This window comes from Triturus cristatus, chromosome 12, assembly GCF_964204655.1.
Source record: "Triturus cristatus chromosome 12, aTriCri1.1, whole genome shotgun sequence".
Lineage (NCBI taxonomy): Eukaryota > Metazoa > Chordata > Amphibia > Caudata > Salamandridae > Triturus > Triturus cristatus.
In genome coordinates this window covers 812,934,789-812,958,823 of record NC_140595.1, presented here as the reverse complement: position 1 = coordinate 812,958,823, position 24,035 = coordinate 812,934,789, and the positions used below count along the sequence as shown (strand labels likewise).

General features: G+C 49.2%; 1 protein-coding gene across 1 annotated transcript in view; it reads right to left on the bottom strand.

Annotated features, from left to right (window-relative positions):
- The window catches only part of FGF11 (fibroblast growth factor 11), a 433,912-nt gene that overhangs the window by 174,593 nt on the left and 235,284 nt on the right, over positions 1-24,035 (bottom strand). The gene's annotated exons all lie outside the window — the stretch shown is intronic.

Below are 24,035 nucleotides of genomic sequence, written 5' to 3'. Positions count from 1 at the left end.
CGCAAGTTTTCACGCGTTAGCTTGCTAATTAGACGATAAAATTATTGCCGCTTTTCGGCCGAAAACGGCCGCAAAAGCGGCGATAATTCTATCGCCTCACCTTGCTGATATGCCCCTATGTTCTCGTGTGTTAACATGAGTTTTGTGTGACTGTCAGGAATTACCTACTTGAGTAACACAACCCAGGAGAAAACACATCATCTTCCAAACTCTTAGAGGGATATTTGTGCTCTAAAGTGTCACAGACTCAGTGTTGTATGTACTTGACCCTAGAGCTACACCAGGGTCCAAATGTCCAATTATGTCCACCACCTTGCTTCCGAAATTGACCACACAATGTACAAATATACCAGGGGACCATTGTCTGTGTTCCCAACCTCCCAGACAACTGATAGGTTGGGCAAGACCAGTGATACATCCTAATGTCTACATCCATTCCAGGCCAGTCAAAGGGAGGGGACTGACTCTTGGACCGTCTTGAGGTTAAGGTGTCCCACCAGGGGAACCTTAAGGGTAGATGTGGCTTAATGGCCTGAGCTGCCAACTTTGGAGCCAGTGGGAACCAGGTTTGAGTCTCGGTGTCAACATCCTGTGATTGTGGGCAAATCACTTAATATCCCTATGGGACAGGTATGCTCACACATGAGTCCTGTGCTCTCCATGCCACTGGAATCAAACTATCCTGGTTGAAGAGGGGTGAAACCCCGAAACCGATTCTAGGATGCTTGTATCCAGTCCAGGGAGGACCTGGCCTGGCAGTTCAGGCTGGACTGTTCCCATTGGGCACAGTATCAAGACTGATTTGCGTATGGCTGGGTCCAAACTGGAATGGCATGGTGAGCAAAAAAACTATGGATTTAGGCCCAGATCTCTGTACTGGGGTGAATGTATGACATTGTTCTGCATTCTGTCCATCAATAGTTCTTTTTGCATGCAGTTTCTCTGCCAGAAGTTGTCTCCGTAACACACAATTACTATAGATAATGTCTTCCTCTGGTTAATAACCCAATTATTCACACTTTCAGTAAGGAGCCATTTACAGGAACAGGGCCACCACTGGATCCCACCTCAGACATCTGGCTCCAGCCATGGAACACCTTCACTGCTTGGGACAGCACCCACCCTGCCCAAGCAGAGCTATCCAGGTGCCCAACCCACCCATAGGTAATGGCCCTGACAATGACCTACATCTAACCTACATCTAACTTCAAGTTTTAATTTGTATATAAATTTGATAAAAAAATATACACCTGCATGTTGAGATTTATTTTCTTTTTATAAAAACTATTGCACAACTTTCAATTAACTTGCGAAGTCATGCTAAGACATCTTGAATTATTAACACATTCATATGTAAATTTGTTTGCTGAACAGGTCCGTTGATGGCACCTTACGTAGAACTTTCACAAGGCGCACGCACTGTGTGCTTCTAAGCACTACTCTCCCTAGTGGTGACTTACTTCAGCACCCGCTCATGTGCTCTCTCCGGAAACCTCTCAAGGGGGCGCCCTTTCTTGTGCTCTGTGGCATAAGCAGCATTTTGGCACTTCCACCCAACCACCTGCTCAGACACATACACAATTGCAAGCACGTATTCCCACACGTCCTCACACGCACACACGCACAGGGAAGGACTAGTAGCAAAATTAGACTGTCAAAGACAATAACATTAAGTATAACATTTAATATTCATGCTGTAACTGCAAAAGGATCATATTGAAACTGTAAAAATGGCAATAAGTAGTAGTGGAACTCTTTAATTACAAATATAAAAGTAGTGCAACTGAGTTCCTGTCAGCTCCCGCTCACTTCAAGCTCGGAGTCTGCTCCAGGAAGCTGTGGTGCGTGGGGCCCACGAGTGAGGATAGGGCCACATGGATGGGTCTGTTGGAGCCCAGGTTGTCTGGGAGGCGCTAATGACCCCTTGCGGCAGAAGAGGATCAGCAGCAGACACTGACCGCAGCAGCAATGATAGCAATGGGAACAGGAGCAGCAGCAGCAGAGTCAGCAGCAGCAGCAGCAGACGTGGCAGGAACAGTGGCAGCAGAAGTGGGAGCATCAGCAGCAGCAATGACAGAAGCATCAGCAGCAGAGCCAGCAGCAGACGTAGCAGGAACAGTGGCAGCAGAAGTGACAGCAGCAGCAGAAGTGGAAGCATCAGTAGCAGCAGTGACACAAGCATCAGCAGCAGAGCCAGCAGCAGATGTGGCAGGAACAGTGGCAGCAGAAGTGGAAGCATCAGTAGCAGCAGTGACAGAAGCATCAGCAGCAGAGCCAGCAGCAGACGTAGCAGGAACAGTGGCAGCAGAAGTGACAGCAGCAGCAGAAGGGGGAGCATCAGCAGCAGTAACAACAGCAGCCAGCAGAAGTGGAAGCATCAGTAGCAGCAGTGACAGAAGCATCAGCAGCAGAGCCAGCAGCAGACGTAGCAGGAACAGTGGCAGCAGAAGTGACAGCAGCAGCAGAAGGGGGAGCATCAGCAGCAGTAACAACAGCAGCCAGCAGAAGTGGAAGCATCAGTAGCACCAGTGACAGAAGCATCAGCAGCAGAGCCAGCAGCAGACGTAGCAGGAACAGTGGCAGCAGAAGTGACAGCAGCAGCAGAAGTGGAAGCATCAGTAGCAGCAGTGACACAAGCATCAGCAGCAGAGCCAGCAGCAGACGTGGCAGGAACAGTGGCAGCAGAAGTGGAAGCATCAGTAGCAGCAGTGACAGAAGCATCAGCAGCAGAGCCAGCAGCAGACGTAGCAGGAACAGTGGCAGCAGAAGTGACAGCAGCAGCAGAAGGGGGAGCATCAGCAGCAGTAACAACAGCAGCCAGCAGAAGTGGAAGCATCAGTAGCACCAGTGACAGAAGCATCAGCAGCAGAGCCAGCAGCAGACGTAGCAGGAACAGTGGCAGCAGAAGTGACAGCAGCAGCAGAAGTGGAAGCATCAGTAGCAGCAGTGACAGAAGCATCAGCAGCAGAGCCAGCAGCAGACGTAGCAGGAACAGTGGCAGCAGAAGTGACAGCAGCAGCAGAAGGGGGAGCATCAGCAGCAGTAACAACAGCAGCCAGCAGAAGTGGAAGCATCAGTAGCAGCAGTGACAGAAGCATCAGCAGCAGAGCCAGCAGCAGACGTAGCAGGAACAGTGGCAGCAGAAGTGACAGCAGCAGCAGAAGTGGAAGCATCAGTAGCAGCAGTGACAGAAGCATCAGCAGCAGAGCCAGCAGCAGACGTAGCAGGAACAGTGGCAGCAGAAGTGACAGCAGCAGCAGAAGGGGGAGCATCAGCAGCAGTAACAACAGCAGCCAGCAGAAGTGGAAGCATCAGTAGCAGCAGTGACAGAAGCATCAGCAGCAGAGCCAGCAGCAGACGTAGCAGGAACAGTGGCAGCAGAAGTGTCAGCAGCAGCAGAAGTGGAAGCATCAGTAGCAGCAGTGACAGAAGCATCAGCAGCAGAGCCAGCAGCAGACGTGGCAGGAACAGTGGCAGCAGAAGTGGAAGCATCAGTAGCAGCAGTGACAGAAGCATCAGCAGCAGAGCCAGCAGCAGACGTAGCAGGAACAGTGGCAGCAGAAGTGACAGCAGCAGCAGAAGGGGGAGCATCAGCAGCAGTGACAACAGCAGCAGAAGTGGAAGCATCAGTAGCAGCAGCGACAGAAGCATCAGCAGCAGAGCCAGCAGCAGACGTGGCAGGAACAGTGGCAGCAGAAGTGGGAGCATCAGTAGCAGCAGCAGAGCCTGCAGCAGACATGGCAGGAACAGTGGCAGCAGAAGTGGGAGCATCAGTAGCAGTAACAACAGCAGCAGAAGTGGAAGCATCAGTAGCAGCAGTGACAGAAGCATCAGCAGCAGAGCCAGCAGCAGATGTGGCAGGAACAGTGGCAGCATAAGTGGGAGCATCAGCAGCAGCAGTGACAGAAGCATCAGCAGCAGAGCCAGAGCAAACATGGCAGGAACAGTGGCAGCAGAAGTGGGAGCATCAGTAGCAGTAACAACAGCAGCAGAAGTGGAAGCATCAGTAGCACCAGTGACAGAAGCATCAGCAGCAGAGCCAGCAGCAGACGTAGCAGGAACAGTGGCAGCAGAAGTGACAGCAGCAGCAGAAGTGGAAGCATCAGTAGCAGCAGTGACACAAGCATCAGCAGCAGAGCCAGCAGCAGACGTGGCAGGAACAGTGGCAGCAGAAGTGGAAGCATCAGTAGCAGCAGTGACAGAAGCATCAGCAGCAGAGCCAGCAGCAGACGTAGCAGGAACAGTGGCAGCAGAAGTGACAGCAGCAGCAGAAGGGGGAGCATCAGCAGCAGTAACAACAGCAGCCAGCAGAAGTGGAAGCATCAGTAGCAGCAGTGACAGAAGCATCAGCAGCAGAGCCAGCAGCAGACGTAGCAGGAACAGTGGCAGCAGAAGTGACAGCAGCAGCAGAAGGGGGAGCATCAGCAGCAGTAACAACAGCAGCCAGCAGAAGTGGAAGCATCAGTAGCACCAGTGACAGAAGCATCAGCAGCAGAGCCAGCAGCAGACGTAGCAGGACCAGTGGCAGCAGAAGTGACAGCAGCAGCAGAAGTGGAAGCATCAGTAGCAGCAGTGACAGAAGCATCAGCAGCAGAGCCAGCAGCAGACGTAGCAGGAACAGTGGCAGCAGAAGTGACAGCAGCAGCAGAAGGGGGAGCATCAGCAGCAGTAACAACAGCAGCCAGCAGAAGTGGAAGCATCAGTAGCAGCAGTGACAGAAGCATCAGCAGCAGAGCCAGCAGCAGACGTAGCAGGAACAGTGGCAGCAGAAGTGTCAGCAGCAGCAGAAGTGGAAGCATCAGTAGCAGCAGTGACAGAAGCATCAGCAGCAGAGCCAGCAGCAGACGTGGCAGGAACAGTGGCAGCAGAAGTGGAAGCATCAGTAGCAGCAGTGACAGAAGCATCAGCAGCAGAGCCAGCAGCAGACGTAGCAGGAACAGTGGCAGCAGAAGTGACAGCAGCAGCAGAAGGGGGAGCATCAGCAGCAGTAACAACAGCAGCAGAAGTGGAAGCATCAGTAGCAGCAGTGACAGAAGCATCAGCAGCAGAGCCAGCAGCAGACGTGGCAGGAACAGTGGCAGCAGAAGTGGGAGCATCAGTAGCAGCAGCAGAGCCTGCAGCAGACATGGCAGGAACAGTGGCAGCAGAAGTGGGAGCATCAGTAGCAGTAACAACAGCAGCAGAAGTGGAAGCATCAGTAGCAGCAGTGACAGAAGCATCAGCAGCAGAGCCAGCAGCAGACGTAGCAGGAACAGTGGCAGCAGAAGTGACAGCAGCAGCAGAAGTGGAAGCATCAGTAGCAGCAGTGACAGAAGCATCAGCAGCAGAGCCAGCAGCAGACGTAGCAGGAACAGTGGCAGCAGAAGTGACAGCAGCAGCAGAAGGGGGAGCATCAGCAGCAGTAACAACAGCAGCCAGCAGAAGTGGAAGCATCAGTAGCAGCAGTGACAGAAGCATCAGCAGCAGAGCCAGCAGCAGACGTAGCAGGAACAGTGGCAGCAGAAGTGTCAGCAGCAGCAGAAGTGGAAGCATCAGTAGCAGCAGTGACAGAAGCATCAGCAGCAGAGCCAGCAGCAGACGTGGCAGGAACAGTGGCAGCAGAAGTGGAAGCATCAGTAGCAGCAGTGACAGAAGCATCAGCAGCAGAGCCAGCAGCAGACGTAGCAGGAACAGTGGCAGCAGAAGTGACAGCAGCAGCAGAAGGGGGAGCATCAGCAGCAGTAACAACAGCAGCAGAAGTGGAAGCATCAGTAGCAGCAGTGACAGAAGCATCAGCAGCAGAGCCAGCAGCAGACGTGGCAGGAACAGTGGCAGCAGAAGTGGGAGCATCAGTAGCAGCAGCAGAGCCTGCAGCAGACATGGCAGGAACAGTGGCAGCAGAAGTGGGAGCATCAGTAGCAGTAACAACAGCAGCAGAAGTGGAAGCATCAGTAGCAGCAGTGACGGAAGCATCAGCAGCAGAGCCAGCAGCAGATGTGGCAGGAACAGTGGCAGCATAAGTGGGAGCATCAGCAGCAGCAGTGACAGAAGCATCAGCAGCAGAGCCAGAGCAAACATGGCAGGAACAGTGGCAGCAGAAGTGGGAGCATCAGCAGCAGTGGTAGCAGGGCTGGGAGTAGTGGCAGTAGCAGCAGCAGCAGTTCTAACAGTAGCAGCAGTGCAGAAACAGTGGTAGCTTCTGTGGAAGCAACAGCAGTGACAGTAGGAGCAACGGTAGAAGCAGTGGAAGGGTCTTTGCTAGTAGCAGTAGTGGCAGTAGGAGCAGTGGTAGAGGCAGTGGTAGGTGCTTTGGTAGCAGCAGTAGTGGCAGTAGTAGCAGGAGTGGCAGTAGGAGCAGCGGTAGAGGCAGTGGTAGGTGCTTTGGTAGCAGCAGTAGTGGCAGTAGTAGCAGCAGCAGCAGTGACAGTAGTTGCAGCAGTAGTGGCAGTAGTAGCAGCAGCAGTGACAGTAGTTGCAGCAGTAGTGGCAGGAGTGGCAGTAGGAGCAGCAGTAGAGGCAGTGGTAGGTGCTTTGGAAGCAGCAGTAGAGGCAGTAGTAGCAGCAGCAGTGACAGTAGTTGCAGCAGTAGTGACAGTAGTAGCAGGATTGGCAGTAGGAGCAGCGATAGAGGCAGTGGTAGCACCAGCAGTGGCAGTAGTAGCAGCAGTAGTGGCAGTAGTAGCAGCAGTAGTGGCAGTAGTAGCAGGATTGGCAGTAGGAGCAGCGATAGAGGCAGTGGTAGCACCAGCAGTGGCAGTAGTAGCAGGAGTGGCAGTAGGAGCAGCGGTAGAGGCAGTGGTAGGTGCTTTGGAAGTAGCAGTAGTGTGAGTAGTAGCAGCAGCAGTGACAGTAGTAGCAGCAGTAGTGGCAGTAGCAGCAGGGGTAGAAGCAGTGGTAGCTGCCATTAAATCAGCAGCAGTGGCAGTGGTAGCAGCAGTAGTGGCAGTAGGAGCAGTGGTAGGTGCTTTGGAAGCAGCAGTAGTGCAGTAGTAGCAGGAGTGACCGTAGGAGCAGCGGTAGAGGCAGTGGTAGGTGCTTTGGAAGTAGCAGTAGTGTGAGTAGTAGCAGCAGCAGTGACAGTAGTAGCAGCAGTAGTGGCAGTAGCAGCAGGGGTAGAAGCAGTGGTAGCTGCCATTAAATCAGCAGCAGTGGCAGTGGTAGCAGCAGTAGTGGCAGTAGGAGCACCAGCAGTGGCAGTAGTAGCAGCAGTAGTGGCAGTAGGAGCAGTGGTAGGTGCTTTGGAAGCAGCAGTAGTGGCAGTAGTAGCAGGAGTGGCAGTAGGAGCAGCGGTAGAGGCAGTGGTAGCACCAGCAGTGGCAGTAGTAGCAGCAGTAGTGGCAGTAGGAGCGGTGGTAGGTGCTTTGGAAGCAGCAGTAGTGGCAGTAGTAGCAGCAACAGTGGCAGTAGTAGCAGCAGTAGTGGCAGTAGCAGCAGGGGTAGAAGCAGTGGTAGCTGCCATTAAATCAGCAGCAGCGGCAGTTGTAGCAGCAGTAGTGGCAGTAGGAGCGGTAGTAGGTGCTTTGGAAGCAGCAGTAGTGGCAGTAGTAGCACCAGCAGTGGCAGTAGTAGCAGCAGTAGTGGCAGTAGGAGCGGTGGTAGGTGCTTTGGAAGCAGCAGTAGTGGCAGTAGTAGCAGCAGCAGTGGCAGTAGTAGCAGCAGTAGTGGCAGTAGCAGCAGGGGTAGAAGCAGTAGTAGCTGCCATTAAATCAGCAGCAGTGGCAGTGGCAGTAGCAGCAGCAGTAGTGGCAGTAGAAGCAGCGGTAGAGGCAGTGGTAGGTGCTTTGGAAGCAGCAGTAGTGTGAGTAGTAGCAGCAGCAGTGGCAGTAGTAGCAGCAGTAGTGGCAGTAGCAGCGGTGGTAGGTGCTTTGGAAGCAGCAGTAGTGTCCCACATTGCATTTTGCGCAGGACAGGACGGAGCCTATCAGGGCTCTCCTCACCGGTGCTGCCCACGACTGAATAGAAACACCACATCAGTGTGAGCTTGAAAATACTGATGATAAACAGATGAGGACGACTACATTTGTGATTAGGAAGAATCCAGAAGTCCAAGAGGCCACAGGAGAGATCACCAGGAAGAAACTCTTACTCTGGATCCTACATTGTATTACTTCATCTATTATTGTGAGAGGAATAAGAAATACAGTCTGTAGTCACACGCCTTGAAAATATCCCATTGGGGACGAAACACGTGTCGGCTGAGGATCATGTACTCGGTTGGAAGCGTATGAACACAATAAAGATGACAAAAATATATCACATAATCTTCGACTTATGGACTGACGTCTCTGCTTATTTGTCCCCAAACAGTGTTATTTAAACACATTTTTGGAGTACTCCAGTATATTGTTTTATGATTTAGTGAACTGTAGTAGTTTGGATTAACACCATCATTGCCCTTACCGGTAGCGGGCCTGTACTGTGGCACCACCAGTCTTCGAACAAGTATTCTAACTGTAGACTTTCTACCACGACTAGTTGAGTGCTGTGCGACATCTTTTAGTTATTGTCACAGATACCTATCTGTATTTAACATCCCTGGATACCAACTGTCTGGGACCCCTCGGGTGTTTCATATCTTTTGTGCCAGCTCTCTGGAGTCTTCATGTGTGGGTCCCCTCAGGCAGTGCATTTATGCAGCTGGTTGTACCCCATGCCTCGAACCACCAAAGAATACAGTATGCGAGGAAAGCCGCGGGACCTGTACTTACTGCTGACAAACACTTATAATATTTTCTGACAGCCTTCGAACCAGGTGCAGTGCTCGGTGAAGGCATAAGCAACAGACTGCACTCTGCCTTACTATCTCAGCTTACATTTTATAATCACATTACTTTGCATTATCTGCTTTCTGATTGAGTGAATTCGGTACAGAGCCTTCCCTCTGCACATCCTTGACCGTCCTACCTGTCATTCTAGTGCACTCACTTAAAGCCCTTACACTCTTCAAAGTATCGCTTCCTCCGTAGTAAAAACAACCAGGTTGGCATTGAACCCAAGAAGGTGCTATAATAGAACATAGGTGACCCTGAGAGCGGCCATTCTGATGTGACCAGTGCATTTCTTTCTGAGGGACAAGAGAACCATCTAAACCAGAAAGGTCTCATTCCACTGTCAGGATTAAGCCTGGGTGATATTCTCGGAGTTCCACTACATGGAACTCTGTGAAGTGCAAAACAACTCTGCCGCACTACGCGGAGCTCCACAAGCGGTGGAGTGTGCTAAATAAATGCCGTTCGAGGTGATTTTCAGTGCCAGCTGCTTGTCCGCACTGTGCAAACATCGCAAATGTCACCTTCAACAGCGCAAGCGGGCACTGCTTTCTTTCTGCCACTCAAGTAGAATTTTACTCGAGCGGCAGCTTTCTCAATGCAAACAGACAGTTTCTCAGCGCGTGCTGTTGCGAGCGTACGCAACCACTCGCAATGAGAAATCTGACCGCCCGCGTTGAGAAATCTCGCCAGGATGTTGATTTTCCATGCTCGTGCTTGCCAACTTGATGTTGACGATCACAAACGAGGAAAAATCTCACAGGGAGGTGGATTTTCCTCGCTTGCGCTCGTCAGCTTTATGTTGACAAACGCAAGCAGGTAAAAAGACTCGAGCTCCGCATAACGCGGAGTGCGGGAAACTCTAGAAACTCAGCAAACTCCGCAAGTAGAGATGAGTTCACTGCCCAGACTTAGTCAGGATACTGAGCCCACTGAGGGATGCACCATCTTTGGGATTGTGGGGGGTGGGTATTTATTCTTGCAGTATTGGTACGTTCTATTTATAATTTTACAACCACTACCATATCACTTCCTGGGGTGTCATCTGTGTTAAAGAAAGGGCTTGTGATCAGGGGTGTGTGTAATTAGTTTTACACAAGTGTAATCTTGCATAAACCATATTTGACAGACTTTGCTTATCACACGCACTATCTGTTTTCCTTACACTGAGGGCATTCGTGTAACTTTCGTCCCCAAGAGGCGTGGCTTTAGCAGGGAAAATATGGGGCAGAGTTTGTGAAACTGGATGTGTATGTGTGCGCATGCGCCCTGCTAGCAACGCTCACTGCAGAACTTTGGAAACTGCATGGAAAATACTATCAGGTGGTGTCCCGTGTCTTTTGTAGGGAGGGCGTATGCCTCCAATACAATTTCCGCACAAAGACTTGCCCGGCATATTACGTATGGAACCTGAAATTCATGCATCAATCATTGTATGGCTTAGGGACGGGTGTAGACCCAAACGTAGGGGTGGGGGGCTGATGAGGTCAACCAATGGAGAAAGGGCTAACGCTTCAAACAATGGGGTTGAGCCATCCTTGGAGCCAATAAAAAAATAGCGATAAATTATGCAGCTTAAACATACTGGTCAAACCTGATGTGATTAGAAAAAACATGTTTTTATGGAATTTACAGCATTTATAGGTTAATGACATGTTTCAATAGATTTAGCAGTGTATTATGGGACTGATAGATCTTTAAAAAGGCGAATGAGTGATTTGACACCTAAAAAGCAGTTTCTACAGCTTGCAATACAAACCACTTTAGAGGCAGTTTTGCAAAGATGTTTCAAGACAATGACCCTTTTTGGCAATGCTCCAAACCTACCCTCTGGGAAATGACAATGAGGTCATGAAATGTTTTAATTCCATCTTCAGCAAGCCTGACTGTTGACCCAAAGGTATGTTTTAAGTCTGCTCGCCGAGAAGTTGCGACATATGCTTGTTTGGGGTCGCACACTTGTTAAGGTCTCAGGATGTTGAGGTCAGTGAGCAATGCTCCTGGTTTTAGGATGAGTGACTGACACATCATGGGTTGAGCCCCAATGCATCCTCCATTCCTCCTGTGATTGAGTGAGTGTCACTCAGTTGGCAATATTTGCCACCTATTTATTAGTCTGCCAGGAATGTGCCATATCCTCAATCAGAGCACAGCACCCCACACTGAGCAGCTCTTATACGGTTTACAGAGCTACATCCACTCAGAAAGCCCCCTGGCCTGAAGAGCTGGCAGAAATAACTTTGTTGAATGGTGTTCCAGCGTGCAAAGTCTACAGGTATTCATTCAATACTCCAAACACATAGAATATGCGGCTCATGGGCAATGTCCTGCAAAGATTTCACTCACACAGAAATGAGGCCTCATAAGAGCATATGTGATCATAGCACACATGTGCTTTCAGTTCTGTTCTGCAGCCCCCAGCACAGAAATGTTAACACCACTAACATATCCTTCGTGTATGACTGCATAACCAGTGTTATTTTGCAAACATCTACTGATCGAGACTGCCGACAACTGGGTGAAGCCACACGCTCTGCTCGCGGAGACTCACAGAGAGTTTCTCAACTACGCTCCTCCACTCCTCTGCCTGCGCCATTGCCTTTCGCCCGGGAAGAGCACGGCACTAGGGTGGACAACCATCCGTAAATTTCACGGACCGTCCGTCATTTTGGTGTCATGTCCGGTTTCCGTCATCATTCCTTTTACGGACGCCTTTTGTCCATAATTCTAGGCATCTCAGAAAACTGTGCTGTTCCCCTGCTAGAAGCCCCAGGAGTTACAAAGATCTTGGGACCAGGTGACATTTCTCTTTGGAACTCCACAGGATGCAGCCGCCCCTCCCCGACCTCGCTCAGGCTGTGGACAGCCCATTGCCCTTCTGTCTGCCGCGGATTATCACATTTAGAATTAGGACGGGCCGCCTGCCTTTCAAGATATCATGTGCATGCCAGTGAGTGCCTTGAGGCGAGTGGCTCACTTGGAACCCGTAGATTGTAGGAGAGGAGCTTTCCCCAATCAGAGTACTGTGGGGAACCTGCGGTCTTGTGTAATTTGCCAATGTTTTTCACTGAGAGCCCGACATAAATCAAGTACATGAATCCCCGGGGGTGTGGCACCTTCCCTGCTGCCAGTGCCAGGGCCTGTTTTTTCGGCACGCAGCACTCCTTTTCCTTACTACTTTGGAGACACAGAAAAGGCCTGTCTCCTTATGAGCTGGTTACAGTCCGGCAATTCAAAATCCGTGGGGGTTCGATGTTGACAGCACATCCAGTTCAGGAGCTCTGTAGATTTTAGTACTTGCTCCGTGTGCCCAGGGCTGTTTGATTTTATTTTTAATCCAACAATGACAAGCAGTTTAAAAGAGAACAGAGGCCCTGAATGAACTATGGCGACCAAAGGGGAGAGGAGATGGCCTAACGGCTAGGGCGGTCGATCTTGAATCTGGGGAACTGGGTTTGAGTCTCGGTAATGACGCTGAACATCCTGTGATTCTGGGCAAATCACTTAATCTCCCCGTGCCTAACAAAAAATGAATGTGTGTCCTCATGTAACGTTACTGGTGCTATGTAAAGTGCTCTGATACCCGATTGGATTCGAGTCAAGTTCGCGCTATGTAAAACACTGCAAAAAAAAAAAGCACTGCTAAGGAAACATTACAGAAATAATTTCTATGAAAAATGCAGACGTTTTTACTGTGGGAATTGCAGCTAATGCATGTAGCACGGCACTCGAAAGTTGGATCAATTAACACTGAGCTAGTAACAAATGCAATGCATTTCTTGTATATTATAGAAGTAGTGCAGCACTAAGTTTACTCAATGCCTTCAACTTCAAGTGCAGAAAGGCATTTCACTTTCGCTTGTGTGCTATGGAGAAACCAAGAAGCCCTCTCAGTAGAGGTTGCTTTTATTTTTTATTGAAATTCAGATCTTTTTGAGTCACGTCAGTGGTTTTTGTAGTGTTGTTCTTTGTTTGTTTGAGAATAGAAGCCTCGACTTGATGATACTCAGAGATTCCGAGGCGCAAAAAAACAGCATTAAAACTGATGCGCCAGAGGCTGTCTTATCATCCCACCTTCCTTTCTTGCAACTTGAAAATGGGTGATCACAACCAATCATGGGCTCCCCTACACGCTCCAAGCCGTCCGTAATCCAGTCACCACCCTCTCCCGTGAAAGACCTCGCTTCTGCCTCCCTCTCACACGAATCTTCATTTATCAGCGGATTGTGTGGAATCATCAACTCAAAATGGCAGCCAGAACTCCCCTTTTAACATAAGGATTTGGCAATAACTGATCAACACCCTTGACACCACAGTCAGAGCATTGGACTACCAATCAAACACGTCTGACATTCAAGTCTCGCTGTTGGCAGAACTAGCCCAGTACACTCCAGCCATTCACTCACGCTTTGAGCGCCTCAACGCCACGGTCAGTAGTCTGATATAAAAAACCAAAAACACCAATAATTTAACCCCATCCACTTTTATTCAGCACAGTCGCCAAGACTGTTTCTGTGCAATTTTGTTAGACAAATTATTCGCCCTACCGTCTACTTCAGGAAGTCAAACTGATTGACAAACTGAGATTGTTTAGCCCGGCTCCAAACTGACTACAACACTAACAAACCATTCAAGCCTAGCACCATCGACACAAACATTGGCATCTATGCCACCTCCTCAAACAATGCAGCATCCGAACAAGACAACAGAACGCAAAGTAGAAGTCCATTGAATACCTTTGAACCATGCATCTTTAGACAATGGCCACACAACGAAACGCCACGTTGACACAGACGCAAGTGAGAAATCCAATCCAGCACTCACGTCACCACACGGCTGAAAATGCAACCAGAAGCGCTTCTGGCTCCCTTTCCAACTAACCAAGCGCAAGAGAAAGTGCAAAAGAAAACAACACACAAAGCAGGACAAAATCCAGAAGGCGGCAGACTACGAGTCTGAGATAAAGAGCTTCTTCCTCTCCTCAAGGAAAGAGACAGACGCTGAGCCAGACACACATTCGAATGTGCAGTAATTGCCACTGAGCCCCCTGCCAAACCAACACCACTTCAAGTCACCATTAAGACCTGTCCATTGGCCATCACAGAGTCCGCAGATCAAACCACCATTATTCCGCAAGACTCGCCGGACCAATCACCCCAACTTAATAGTGATTTTCCACCAAATAGAGCCACGGCTGGATTTCCCCCTAGCAACAAACCTTGTCAATCAACCAGTGGGATCAACCTGTTGCTAGCAACTGCAGCCCATAACGTAAGTCAACAATGGAGGAACAGGACAATAAACAAGCAACCATCACCCTCAACATTACTTTCTACCAATGCAAACATCTTCACCACTCAAAATCCCTCACCACCATTAATCTTAAGCAAGCACAAATCATCTCCACCCATAACCAAGAAGGAAGCCTCTGCAGGTTCTCCACACCACCGCAGGAAAGCCATCAAGAGGACTGGGCTGGTTGGCGGCCACTCTGGCAGGTCCACAGGGACCTCTTCCTCACACCTTGCATGAAGAATGAGTCAAGCCCTATAAATCTGCTATCCTGGAATGTGGCCGGCCTTGAAAGCATCTTAACAGATCCGGATGCAAAGTCTTTTTTATTATCGCATGACATCATATGCATTCAGGAATCGTGGCGTGACGAAGACACTCAGAAGGCTACTGTGAGTTCTTCAACCCAGCCAGGCGACAATCCATCAAGGGCTATGTGATGTGTGACTTATCTATTTATCTATCACTACGCTGGGACTTCATCGCCTCCATCTACGCGATTGGCCACCACAACTTCCTTTGAGTCAAAATCAATAACTGGAGGCAAAATGCCTCAATGGGCAGCCTAATTCTACTAAATGTGTAGATTCACCCGGCAGCACGGGAAAAGACGCAAAACGTCAAACCTGGAGCGCCTAATTACAGATATCAGGTTAACCCACCTTAATGACCATCTATTGATGACTGGCAACTTCAACCTAAATTTACTCCATAATTATTTTCGAAATCTTTCTTCTGCAGTAGAGGATTACCAGTGGCTGATTCCCTTGCAAATAACACCACAAAGAACCGACTCCAAAGGACAAGCACTGCGAGCTGTTGTAGAGGTCATATCTTTGCGTGCCCTAAATGGTCGCTACGCCGAAGACCAGCCTCTCATCACACACACTTCTCACCGTACAGATCTGCAGTGTTAGACTACATGTTTTGCTCAATTCTATTGATAAATTGTGTCTACCACCATCTCAATACACTGCAAAAGCGATCACATGCCCCAGAGGCTGACTTTAGACCATCAGACAAGACACACACTACCCCAAGGACGATCAGCTCAAGAGGCTTGCACCAAAACTGGAAGCGTATTAAATGGTCCACGGAAACCGCAGAGAAATACTCCACATGGAAATCCAATCTGCACAACTAGACCATTCCGCGATGCCATACTATGCAAGACTGGGAACCATTCGTGCATCAATTTCTTTTGACCCTCACCTACATCCAGCAACCTAGCCCGGGCCCAGCTCCTGCAAACCCACCTCATCATGCCCATGGTTTACAAAAGACCTTAAAATCCTGAAGCACACCATAAGAAAGAAGACCAGATTGCTAAAAACTGGATCAAACATCGTCACCTTGGAAGAAATCAATAACCTTTGTTAGATGTATAAACAACGCATCTGGCAAAAGAAAACATGAGGAAGCACAACAATTAGAGCTGTTGATGGATTGTTGACTAAAAAACTCTAAAGAATTTTAGACCATAATAATCCGACTAAACAGTGTAAACGATCCAGTTAAACACAAAAGAAATAACGTCACAGCGGATCACTGGTCCCTACACATCCGCACCCTGTATCAACCCAAACCCAACTGTCCAAACAGCGCAGCCTCTCAAACTAATATAAGCCAAACTCTAAGAAACCTCAAGGCCGTTAAAGAACAAATGCATGAATTGGGATCAACCATCACAGCCAAAAGAATTGCCATCTTAATGAAAAAAAGCAGAGCCGACGGTGGCCCTGGCCCAAATGGCACCCCCCTCTCCAGTTTATAAACAGTAAACAGGACATTGAGGTTTGGTCAAAACTGATGGAAAGGCTGTTCAGAACCGGTCTCACCACTGACACCGTCCTGGCAAGGGGCAATTTTGCAGCCCATTTATGAAAAGACCCAGCAGCAAACCCTGAGAGCTACGGCCTCATAGCCCTCTTAGACGTCGAAGCCAAATACTTTGCCTCCTGATTATTGGAAGACCTGGAAGCATGGGCAAGCTAAAAAAACCTGATTCCATTCGACCGTACTGGCTTCAGGCCCATGCTGGGCACCACCGACAATCTAGTGCCAATCAGGATGGTAGTGGCAAAACAGAATCTGAAAAACAAGTCCTCTACAGCTGCTTTGAAGAATAAAGCTAGGCCTTCGATCATGTCCACCGGGATCTCCTTTGGTTTGAACTTCAAACCTGGGACATCCCGAACCACTGCTCTGAGCTATCCAAGTACTCTACTCCAAAACACAGGCCAGAGTAAAACTAGACAACTTCACAAGATCACCATAGGGCAAGAAGGTAAACATGGGTGTGTTTTATCCCAAGCCCTTTTTAACGTATTAATGAGCGGCTTGGTCCCGTCGTTGGACGCGACAGTTAGTGATGCACCAAAATTGGGAAACCGCCCCATCATGTCCCTGCTCTACGCCAATGATGTCGTCCTTTTAAGCCAAACAGCAAGGGGGCTACAAGGGTTGATTGACACCCTACATGGACATAACACCACAAACAACATGACTGTGAACTTTGAAAAGACCAATGTTGTGATCTTTGGGTGAAAAAGGAACACACTTGGAGCATGGTACTTTAACAAAAGCCGCTTGACCAGAGCCCCCAGATGCAAGTACCTCGGATGCTGGCTAAAGGACAAGGGGGGCATTTAACCCATAAGTACTACTTAAAGCCTAAGGCTGCATCACTACAATTCGCTTTCCTAAAGATTTGTAAACAAATTAAACAGCCTACTTTACTGCCTTTATTGAAGATAGTAATATCCAAACTCATCCCAACGCTGGGACACGGCTCGGAAGCTTTCCACCGGGACATTGGGCATCTACCTGAGCAAATCCCAGAGCCAGGCTCTCAGAGCACTGCTCAAACTCCCACACCACTCTCCTGAAGCCCAGAGCCGACTGGGATGCATGTACTGGCACAGAAAGCCTGCACTCTTAAATACTTACATTCAACTCCTGCTACAAAAGCAGGCTCACGGAAAACTTAATCTGGCTGGAAGTATCTTTCAGGAATAATCCAGGCCCTCATGATCCCTGGAATCTTGTTTTTCAGGAAGTACTGAAACTCAAAAGCACCACAGCTCTCTGGAATCAAAACTGTCCTCATCAGAGTTTCAAAATAGCCTTAAACAAAGCACTTTATAAAGAATAACTCGAGCAGGATCGCCGGGCCCTCATGGTCAGAAAGCACGCACACCTCATACTGAGAAGTTACATGAAAAGAGAGGTGCAAAGATAGCTCACAGACACTGTCTCCGTGCACAGCAAGCTCAAGTTCTGTCTCATCAGGGTGGGGAACTTCACATCATTACACCTTCTTCCACCCTGGTTGACTCGCCCTTCCACCAGCGAGTGTCGTCTCTGTGGTCAAAGTGCTTACCCACCTTCCCTGTATCTGCCCAGCATATGACCGGGTCTAAGCTGGGGTGGCATGGTGGGCAAAGGAACAATGGATTTAACCCAGATCTCTTGACTGTGGGTGAATGTTTGGATTTGTTCTGCATTGCGGCCATCATTTCTGTGTCTGTTGCAGCACTAATCAACGATCGCCAAAAATCCCTTCGTCATTCACTGATTAAACAAGGGACACGAACCACTCAGGCAGGGGTTGACTTCCTCCTGAATGACTCTTATCCTCAAGCAATGTCTGGGCTGCTCACATCTTTGACCAAAGGCGATAAAATGCTACGAGCCTCAATTTCCCCATCAATCTCTCTTGGGTCGTAAGCTGCTGTACACGGCACTTTTCACAACAAGCTTCTCGGCTTCACGATTCAGTGTGAGTTTATGTTCCCTCTGATGCACTCCTGGCCAAGCCCGGATGCATGGATCACTCCTTCGAACCGACCTTCAGGAACTAACCGACAGCTTTCTAACCTGTATGTTGGCATCGCTTGATCTTTCCCCATCCAGAGCTCACCCGGCTTGCGAACCTGTCTCCTCATCCCAGGGCGCATCTTTTTTACGTATCATTTATTGTGAATTGTACCAATCTTAGGCAGGGCTTTTTACTCTGCCGGCCCTAAAATCTGCACACATTAGGTACCGCCAAAATGTAACTTAACCCTAACTGAACACACTTTCTGGGCCATTGCACACCCCTTTCCAATCCCGCTGCGTTCTTTGCACGTCTTCCCCTTTTCAATCCTTCTGGTCAAAGGTCAAGCTTAGCGTGCAGACTGTAGGTTGCACTTTACGCACTTTCATAGGACTCACCGGCGTCTTTACCAGGACTGGCCCTGCACGGCCCTGAATACTAACGACTGAGCCTCGCTCCTGAACCGGAACTGCGGCAAGGGCATACTCACCCTCTTACATGCGTCACGCACGCATGGAACTCCTATCTCACGCCACCAGATAAGAGGAAGGGCTGATTGCAAATATCAATCATTTCGTTTTTAATAATAAAGCTCTTTCAGAATGCTTCTTTGAGGCGCTGACATTTCAAATCCAATTGTAATTTGTGCAATGGTGGTGCTTGCCACTGCATTAAGTCATTCTATTTTACATGTTTTAATTGTTTGCAATGGCTTTAATTTGCAATAATAAATAAACTTGAACCACTAACATCTCAATGCTGGTATTAAATCCTGCAGGGCTGGTGTGCATTATAAAAGGCAGCATTTATCACAAATATCTCCAAAATTCCTTCGAGGAGAATGACCATATTCTCTAGAATGGTTCTTCCTAAATGTCTCTACTAATTATAACAATTTGCATCAATCAATCAATTAAACATTTATAGAGCGTGGCAAATCACACGTGAGGGTCGCGAGGCGCTGGGGCTGTGTGCTGCTGCTGGTGAAAGGGACAACCTTGAACGGAGCACAAGAGAGACACGCGGCACAGACAGCATGGACACCAGTTTGTCATTGTAACACTGGAACGAGTAGTGCACACAGCAGTGTTTTCACACTGCAATGCTTGTGCAAAGGTGATCTATCATTAGGCCTAATTAGGGCTAAATTTCCGTTCCGCTCGCGGAAATTGCGATAATTTGACATTTTAGCGTTCCGCGGAGAGCGCGAAAATGTCAAAATTTCCGCATTCCGCAGCTTAGCGATAATTTGTTTCTTGCTCGCGCTGTAAAATAATACATTCTCGCGCGCGCGCGATCACCTTACCTGAATCCCCGCGTTCACCGACAAGTTTTCCCGATCCGGTCACGTTCTCCACGAGACGTTGGATTGTTGGTAGCCATTTGCGCTGCCTCGCGCCCGCAGTAATGTCATTGGTCGCGCGATCACGTCTTTCTTCTCGCGATCATGCACCGCGAGAAGAGTGAAAACAAGATGGCCGCGCCCGCGAGCAACCGCATGGGTAAGTTGGCGAGCCGCGACCACGCAGAAACTACCGCGAACGGGCGGGAAAAAAACTTCCGCATCTTCGCGATATTTCCGCGTGTTTGCGGAGATTTTTAACATTTTCGCGATAATTTGCGAAAGTCACTTTCGCAAATTCCGCCCACCCCTATCTATCATACACAATATCTGACTTGTGCTACTTTTAGCAGACTCAGCCTTAGTTTAACAGCAGAATAAGGTTTTTCAAGCTTTTTTCTGCTAAATTACACAAGTTTGAAGAGGCAGGACACAGCGACGCACTGGATGCAAAGGGAGGGGTGCTGGTGTACTTTTTTGTGCGGACACCATTCTGGAGAAGAAACGCACAAGCCACGAATGAAAGCAAATTCCACATCTGTCTTACAATGCACTCTGGGAAACTGATCAGAGAGGCGTTTGCTGTAGGTGGAAAAGGTAGGACTCTGGTTGGATTTAAATGATATGTTCGGGATTCACTTAGATGAGGCGTCTCTCCGACTTTCCGTGGGTCACGTCCAAGACACCAGAGCACTCCTTCAGGTGACAACGCTCCGCCAGAAAGGGACAGGAGCCACAATCCATCATTTCTGTCCAATTTCTTTTAAAAGGGCCACCATGTAGTAACTGGTGCTCTTCAAGATGGTTAGAAAGCTGGCGAGCCAGAACATTTCACAAATCCACTAGGGCCAGAGACAGATGAAAACTGGCATTAAGGATGAAGGTAAAAGCAGATGGAACAATGTTAGAGTCCTGGCTGGCCATACGTCATCTGGAGAGCTCAACCTTAGGGTGGTGAACAAGGAATAAACCTCCCCCTTCTCCTTAATCACTGGGAGAGCTGTTATAGGAGTTACAAAAAGGGCGAAAGCTTGTAATTATGATGCATGAGACAGGGTGGAACTGTAAGCTGCCAAATACAACCATGAATGGCCTTTATCTCTGGACCGGCTCACAGAAAAGAGGCCAAATTATCACAAACAACTTGGGAGGCGGAATAGTCCTTTTGACACTGGGCAGGAGGGTGCGATTGGAGCCTTTCTGGAATAAACCGCTTGATGACGCAGATACCTGAGAAGTAGAATTTGAAACAAGAGAGGTCTCAACAGCAGTAAGAGACAATTTGCTATATCTGTGCTGTTGACATGTATATGTTGCTTTCAAAGTCTGGTGTATATGTGTGCGTGTGTGTCTGTACATACTAGTTTTTGTTATGCTAAATGCCAAATTGTATATGTTTTACATACAGAGATGGGGGGCGGGGGGTTGCAGCCCTATTTCTCTTGCCCTGACCTCAGCCAGATATGCTTAAACACCCTCCAGTCTGCCCTGTCCTTTAAAGAACGAAGCTTTGCTGCTTATCAGGCCATTCTTGGTGTTTTCTTTAGCACTATCTACACACACCGCATGCTGGCAGCTTCAAGAGACCAGGAGCAAGGACAGGGGAGAAACTATGAGCGTCATGTAGGGTTTGGCAGAGCGAGAGCACCACCATACCTCTACAGTGCTTCTGCCCCTCCGTAACTCGCCACGCCCCCACTTTGGATAGGGATGGTGGAATGGCTGGTTAAGCATGTGACCTGGCAACCAAGGCACTCTAGCTCAAACGGTTCTAATGTTACTACAAACGCAGCAACATGTGTTGCAGCGCGGTAGAAGGCCGTTTGATAAGGGTCACTGGTTGCTTACTTAGTGGCGTAGCTAGCCCTCTGGCCGCCTGTGGCAGTCCCTGCTTTTGCGGCCCTGCGGCGACTGCAGTGAAGAGCGGGGTGGGGGCGCTGGCGAGTTTTCTCCGTTTGCCGGACCGAGACAAACGCATTAAGGAGGGGGGGGGGTGCTTCCTATTGCCACCCGAGATGGCAGATAAAAGTGGGGGGAGGCCACCGCCATCCACACTCATGCTGCCCGGGCTCGTCCGCCACACCTAGCTACGCCACTGTGCTTACTGCTATATGTGGGTGTTAAAATGTGGTGCCACTAATGCCCAGACAGTATTAACAAGTGTAAAAATGACCAAATAATGGAGTAATACTATCACAAGAGGTGCTGTATTACGCTGCATAAATTGGCTTTTCTTGCTGCATAATTTACTCAACCCTTTCGCATAATGTGGCCCTCCCGGCTGCATAATTCCAGTGGCCCTGGCTGAAGCCCTTTGAGCCCAATGGGCGTTGTGCACCTGGTATTGCGCTGTTGTAGGCTTTGTCCCAGGACGATCTACAAAGACTTCGTGGCTGGTGTCGGGCAACCCATGTGCAGGGGAAGATTTTTGAGAGGAACAAAGTAAGTCTAAATAATGTCAGTTATTGGCAAGAAAATATTTTCAGCGAGGGTGCCACCCTATTGCGTACCAGGCTTTATATTAGGAAAGCAAACTCCCAGTTTGAGAGTTTATTTTCTCAATACAAAGAAGTTTGCTGAGTTGATGATTTTAAAATAGTGCCTGCTCAGCAACCCTGCAGTGTCTGAGGGGGTGCCCCTGCCACGGCTTCCTTTCCAGCACAGAAATCTGTGCCAGGCAGGTGCCATCTCTTAATTAATCAGGATATAGTAAGGTACAGGGGGCTTGAAAAAGCCTCCTCCACCTATAAATGGCTTTTGGACGACATCAGTGGTTGAAGTGGATGGGATGCGCCAAGATGCTCCTTGGAGTGATAGTTGCGCTATATAAAAACGCTTTTACATTACATTTACATATGTATTCAGTGGCGCAGCAGGGGTGGGCGGTCCTCCCCGGGCGGCACAAGTTTTGGGGGTGGCAGCCTCCTTCCCACCCGTGCACTTACCTGCGGCCGTCGCGGCAAACGTAGGGATCGCCACTCCCCCTCCTATCTGCGGTCATGCGCGGGATTGCCAGCACCCCTCTACCCTTACCTGCGGTTGTCGCAAGGGCCACCATGGGCGGCAAAAGGTCTAGCTACGCTACGCCACTGGATGCATTGGGGACGACATCGACAATTTTTTTTACATCTTACAACCGTCCCCATACTTCTTGTTAAAAAACAACTGTTCCAAAACAGATAATGCCAATCTTCAGGTGCCCTTCACTGAAAGAGAAGATGTCCTCCTGGTCTATGAAACCCAGGGAGAGGCAGACAGAGGAAGAAGAAGCAATCTTTCTATACATGGTGCCCGCTACCTGCAAGAAATGCAAAGGCGTGCCATTGGTTCAGCAGCAAAATAAAGGCTGCTTAAGGGCCAGTATTCGACTTCACCGGATGGAGTCGCTTGCGGCTTCAAAGATTTATTCTTTTTGAGACGCAATGCAAGTGTGTTTCAGCTTCGTTCTAGGGTGCATCCTTCTAATGAAAACATATTTTAAAAACACCTGCAAGAGGTACATTTTGATGGTGTATTACTAAAAATATATATTTTTAATGCACTTGTTTTATGTTAAACACTATAAGACAGATGTACTGCCCTTTCACGTAATGCAGTGTGGCAACCAAAACCGCTGCCCTGCGTTGCGTGAGCGAGAGAGCAAACAGCGCCATATCTGCTAAGATATATCACACTCATTTCCTCTCGTCCGGCGCTCAGGGGCGTAACACAGGCCCCCGCATCCCCCACGGTGCGGGGGGCCCCCAAGGTCCAGGGGGCCCCCTGAGCCCAATGCTCCGGCCCGGGAGCTCCTGATTGAGGCCGAGGGGGCCCCTCCACATATAGGGCCGGACTGGGAACCAAAACCGGCGCTGGCAAAGTGCTCGGCCGCCCCCTCCCACCTCCCACGGGTGGGGGGGTGTTGGTGGTGTCGCCGAGCTCTTTGCCAGGGCCGGTTTTCGGCCGATTTTGTCACAGGGCCTATTTTGCAGCAATGCTGCAAAACCGGCCCTGTAACCAAAGCAGCCCCAGGGGCCCAAAACCGTCCCCCACCCGTGCGGCGCACCGGGGGATTGCCCGGTGCCCGCTACGGCCAGCCCGGCCCTGTCCACATACCTTGCAGGGGGGCCCCCTCAAGTTTCGTTACGCCACTGCCGGCGCTGGAGCACTTTAGGCTGCCTTGCACCATACACACACTCCTGCACCACAGTGCAAGGGTGTATACATGATGTCAAGCATTGGTTTTGTACTGAAAGGTGACCCTTCCAGTTAAGAATTATGCCTTATACATTCCCAACTTTGTACGTTTGCTGTAAAGTGCGGCACAAAGGCAAAGTGGGTAAAAAGTGGGGACTTTTTTATGTTGCCCCACTGTTACACCTATCTTGGAGATGCATACGTTTTTGGCACAAATCTCTCTCTGCTAATGTCTACCAATGTGAGAAATGTTTGAAGCACCCTGGTACTGCCCATAGTATGCCCCTTTCATGCAAAGTAGTGCAGAGTGCTGCTTTGTGTTACTTTGGGCAACTTTCCAACACAAATCATGATTTCCATTGGAAAGTAAATCCCACAGCACTTTGTTCTGGGTGTGCATCACTTTCGTGAGGGCAATCCAATGCAGAATGTTAGCAAATCTGGACCTAAATCTCTCTGTACATTCTGCGGCAGTCTATCTCATACAAAATCTAAATAATGCCTTTCGTATGTACAGTGCTTTCAGTCGCAGGATGGGACCTCGTAGCACTATAAGTGCACATGTCACTATCCACTAGTGAATTTGTTTCTTTGACTGGTTGCAAGCAGGGACATCTGCAGTAACTGCCACGGAGCTTTCATACTTAAAGTAATGCCA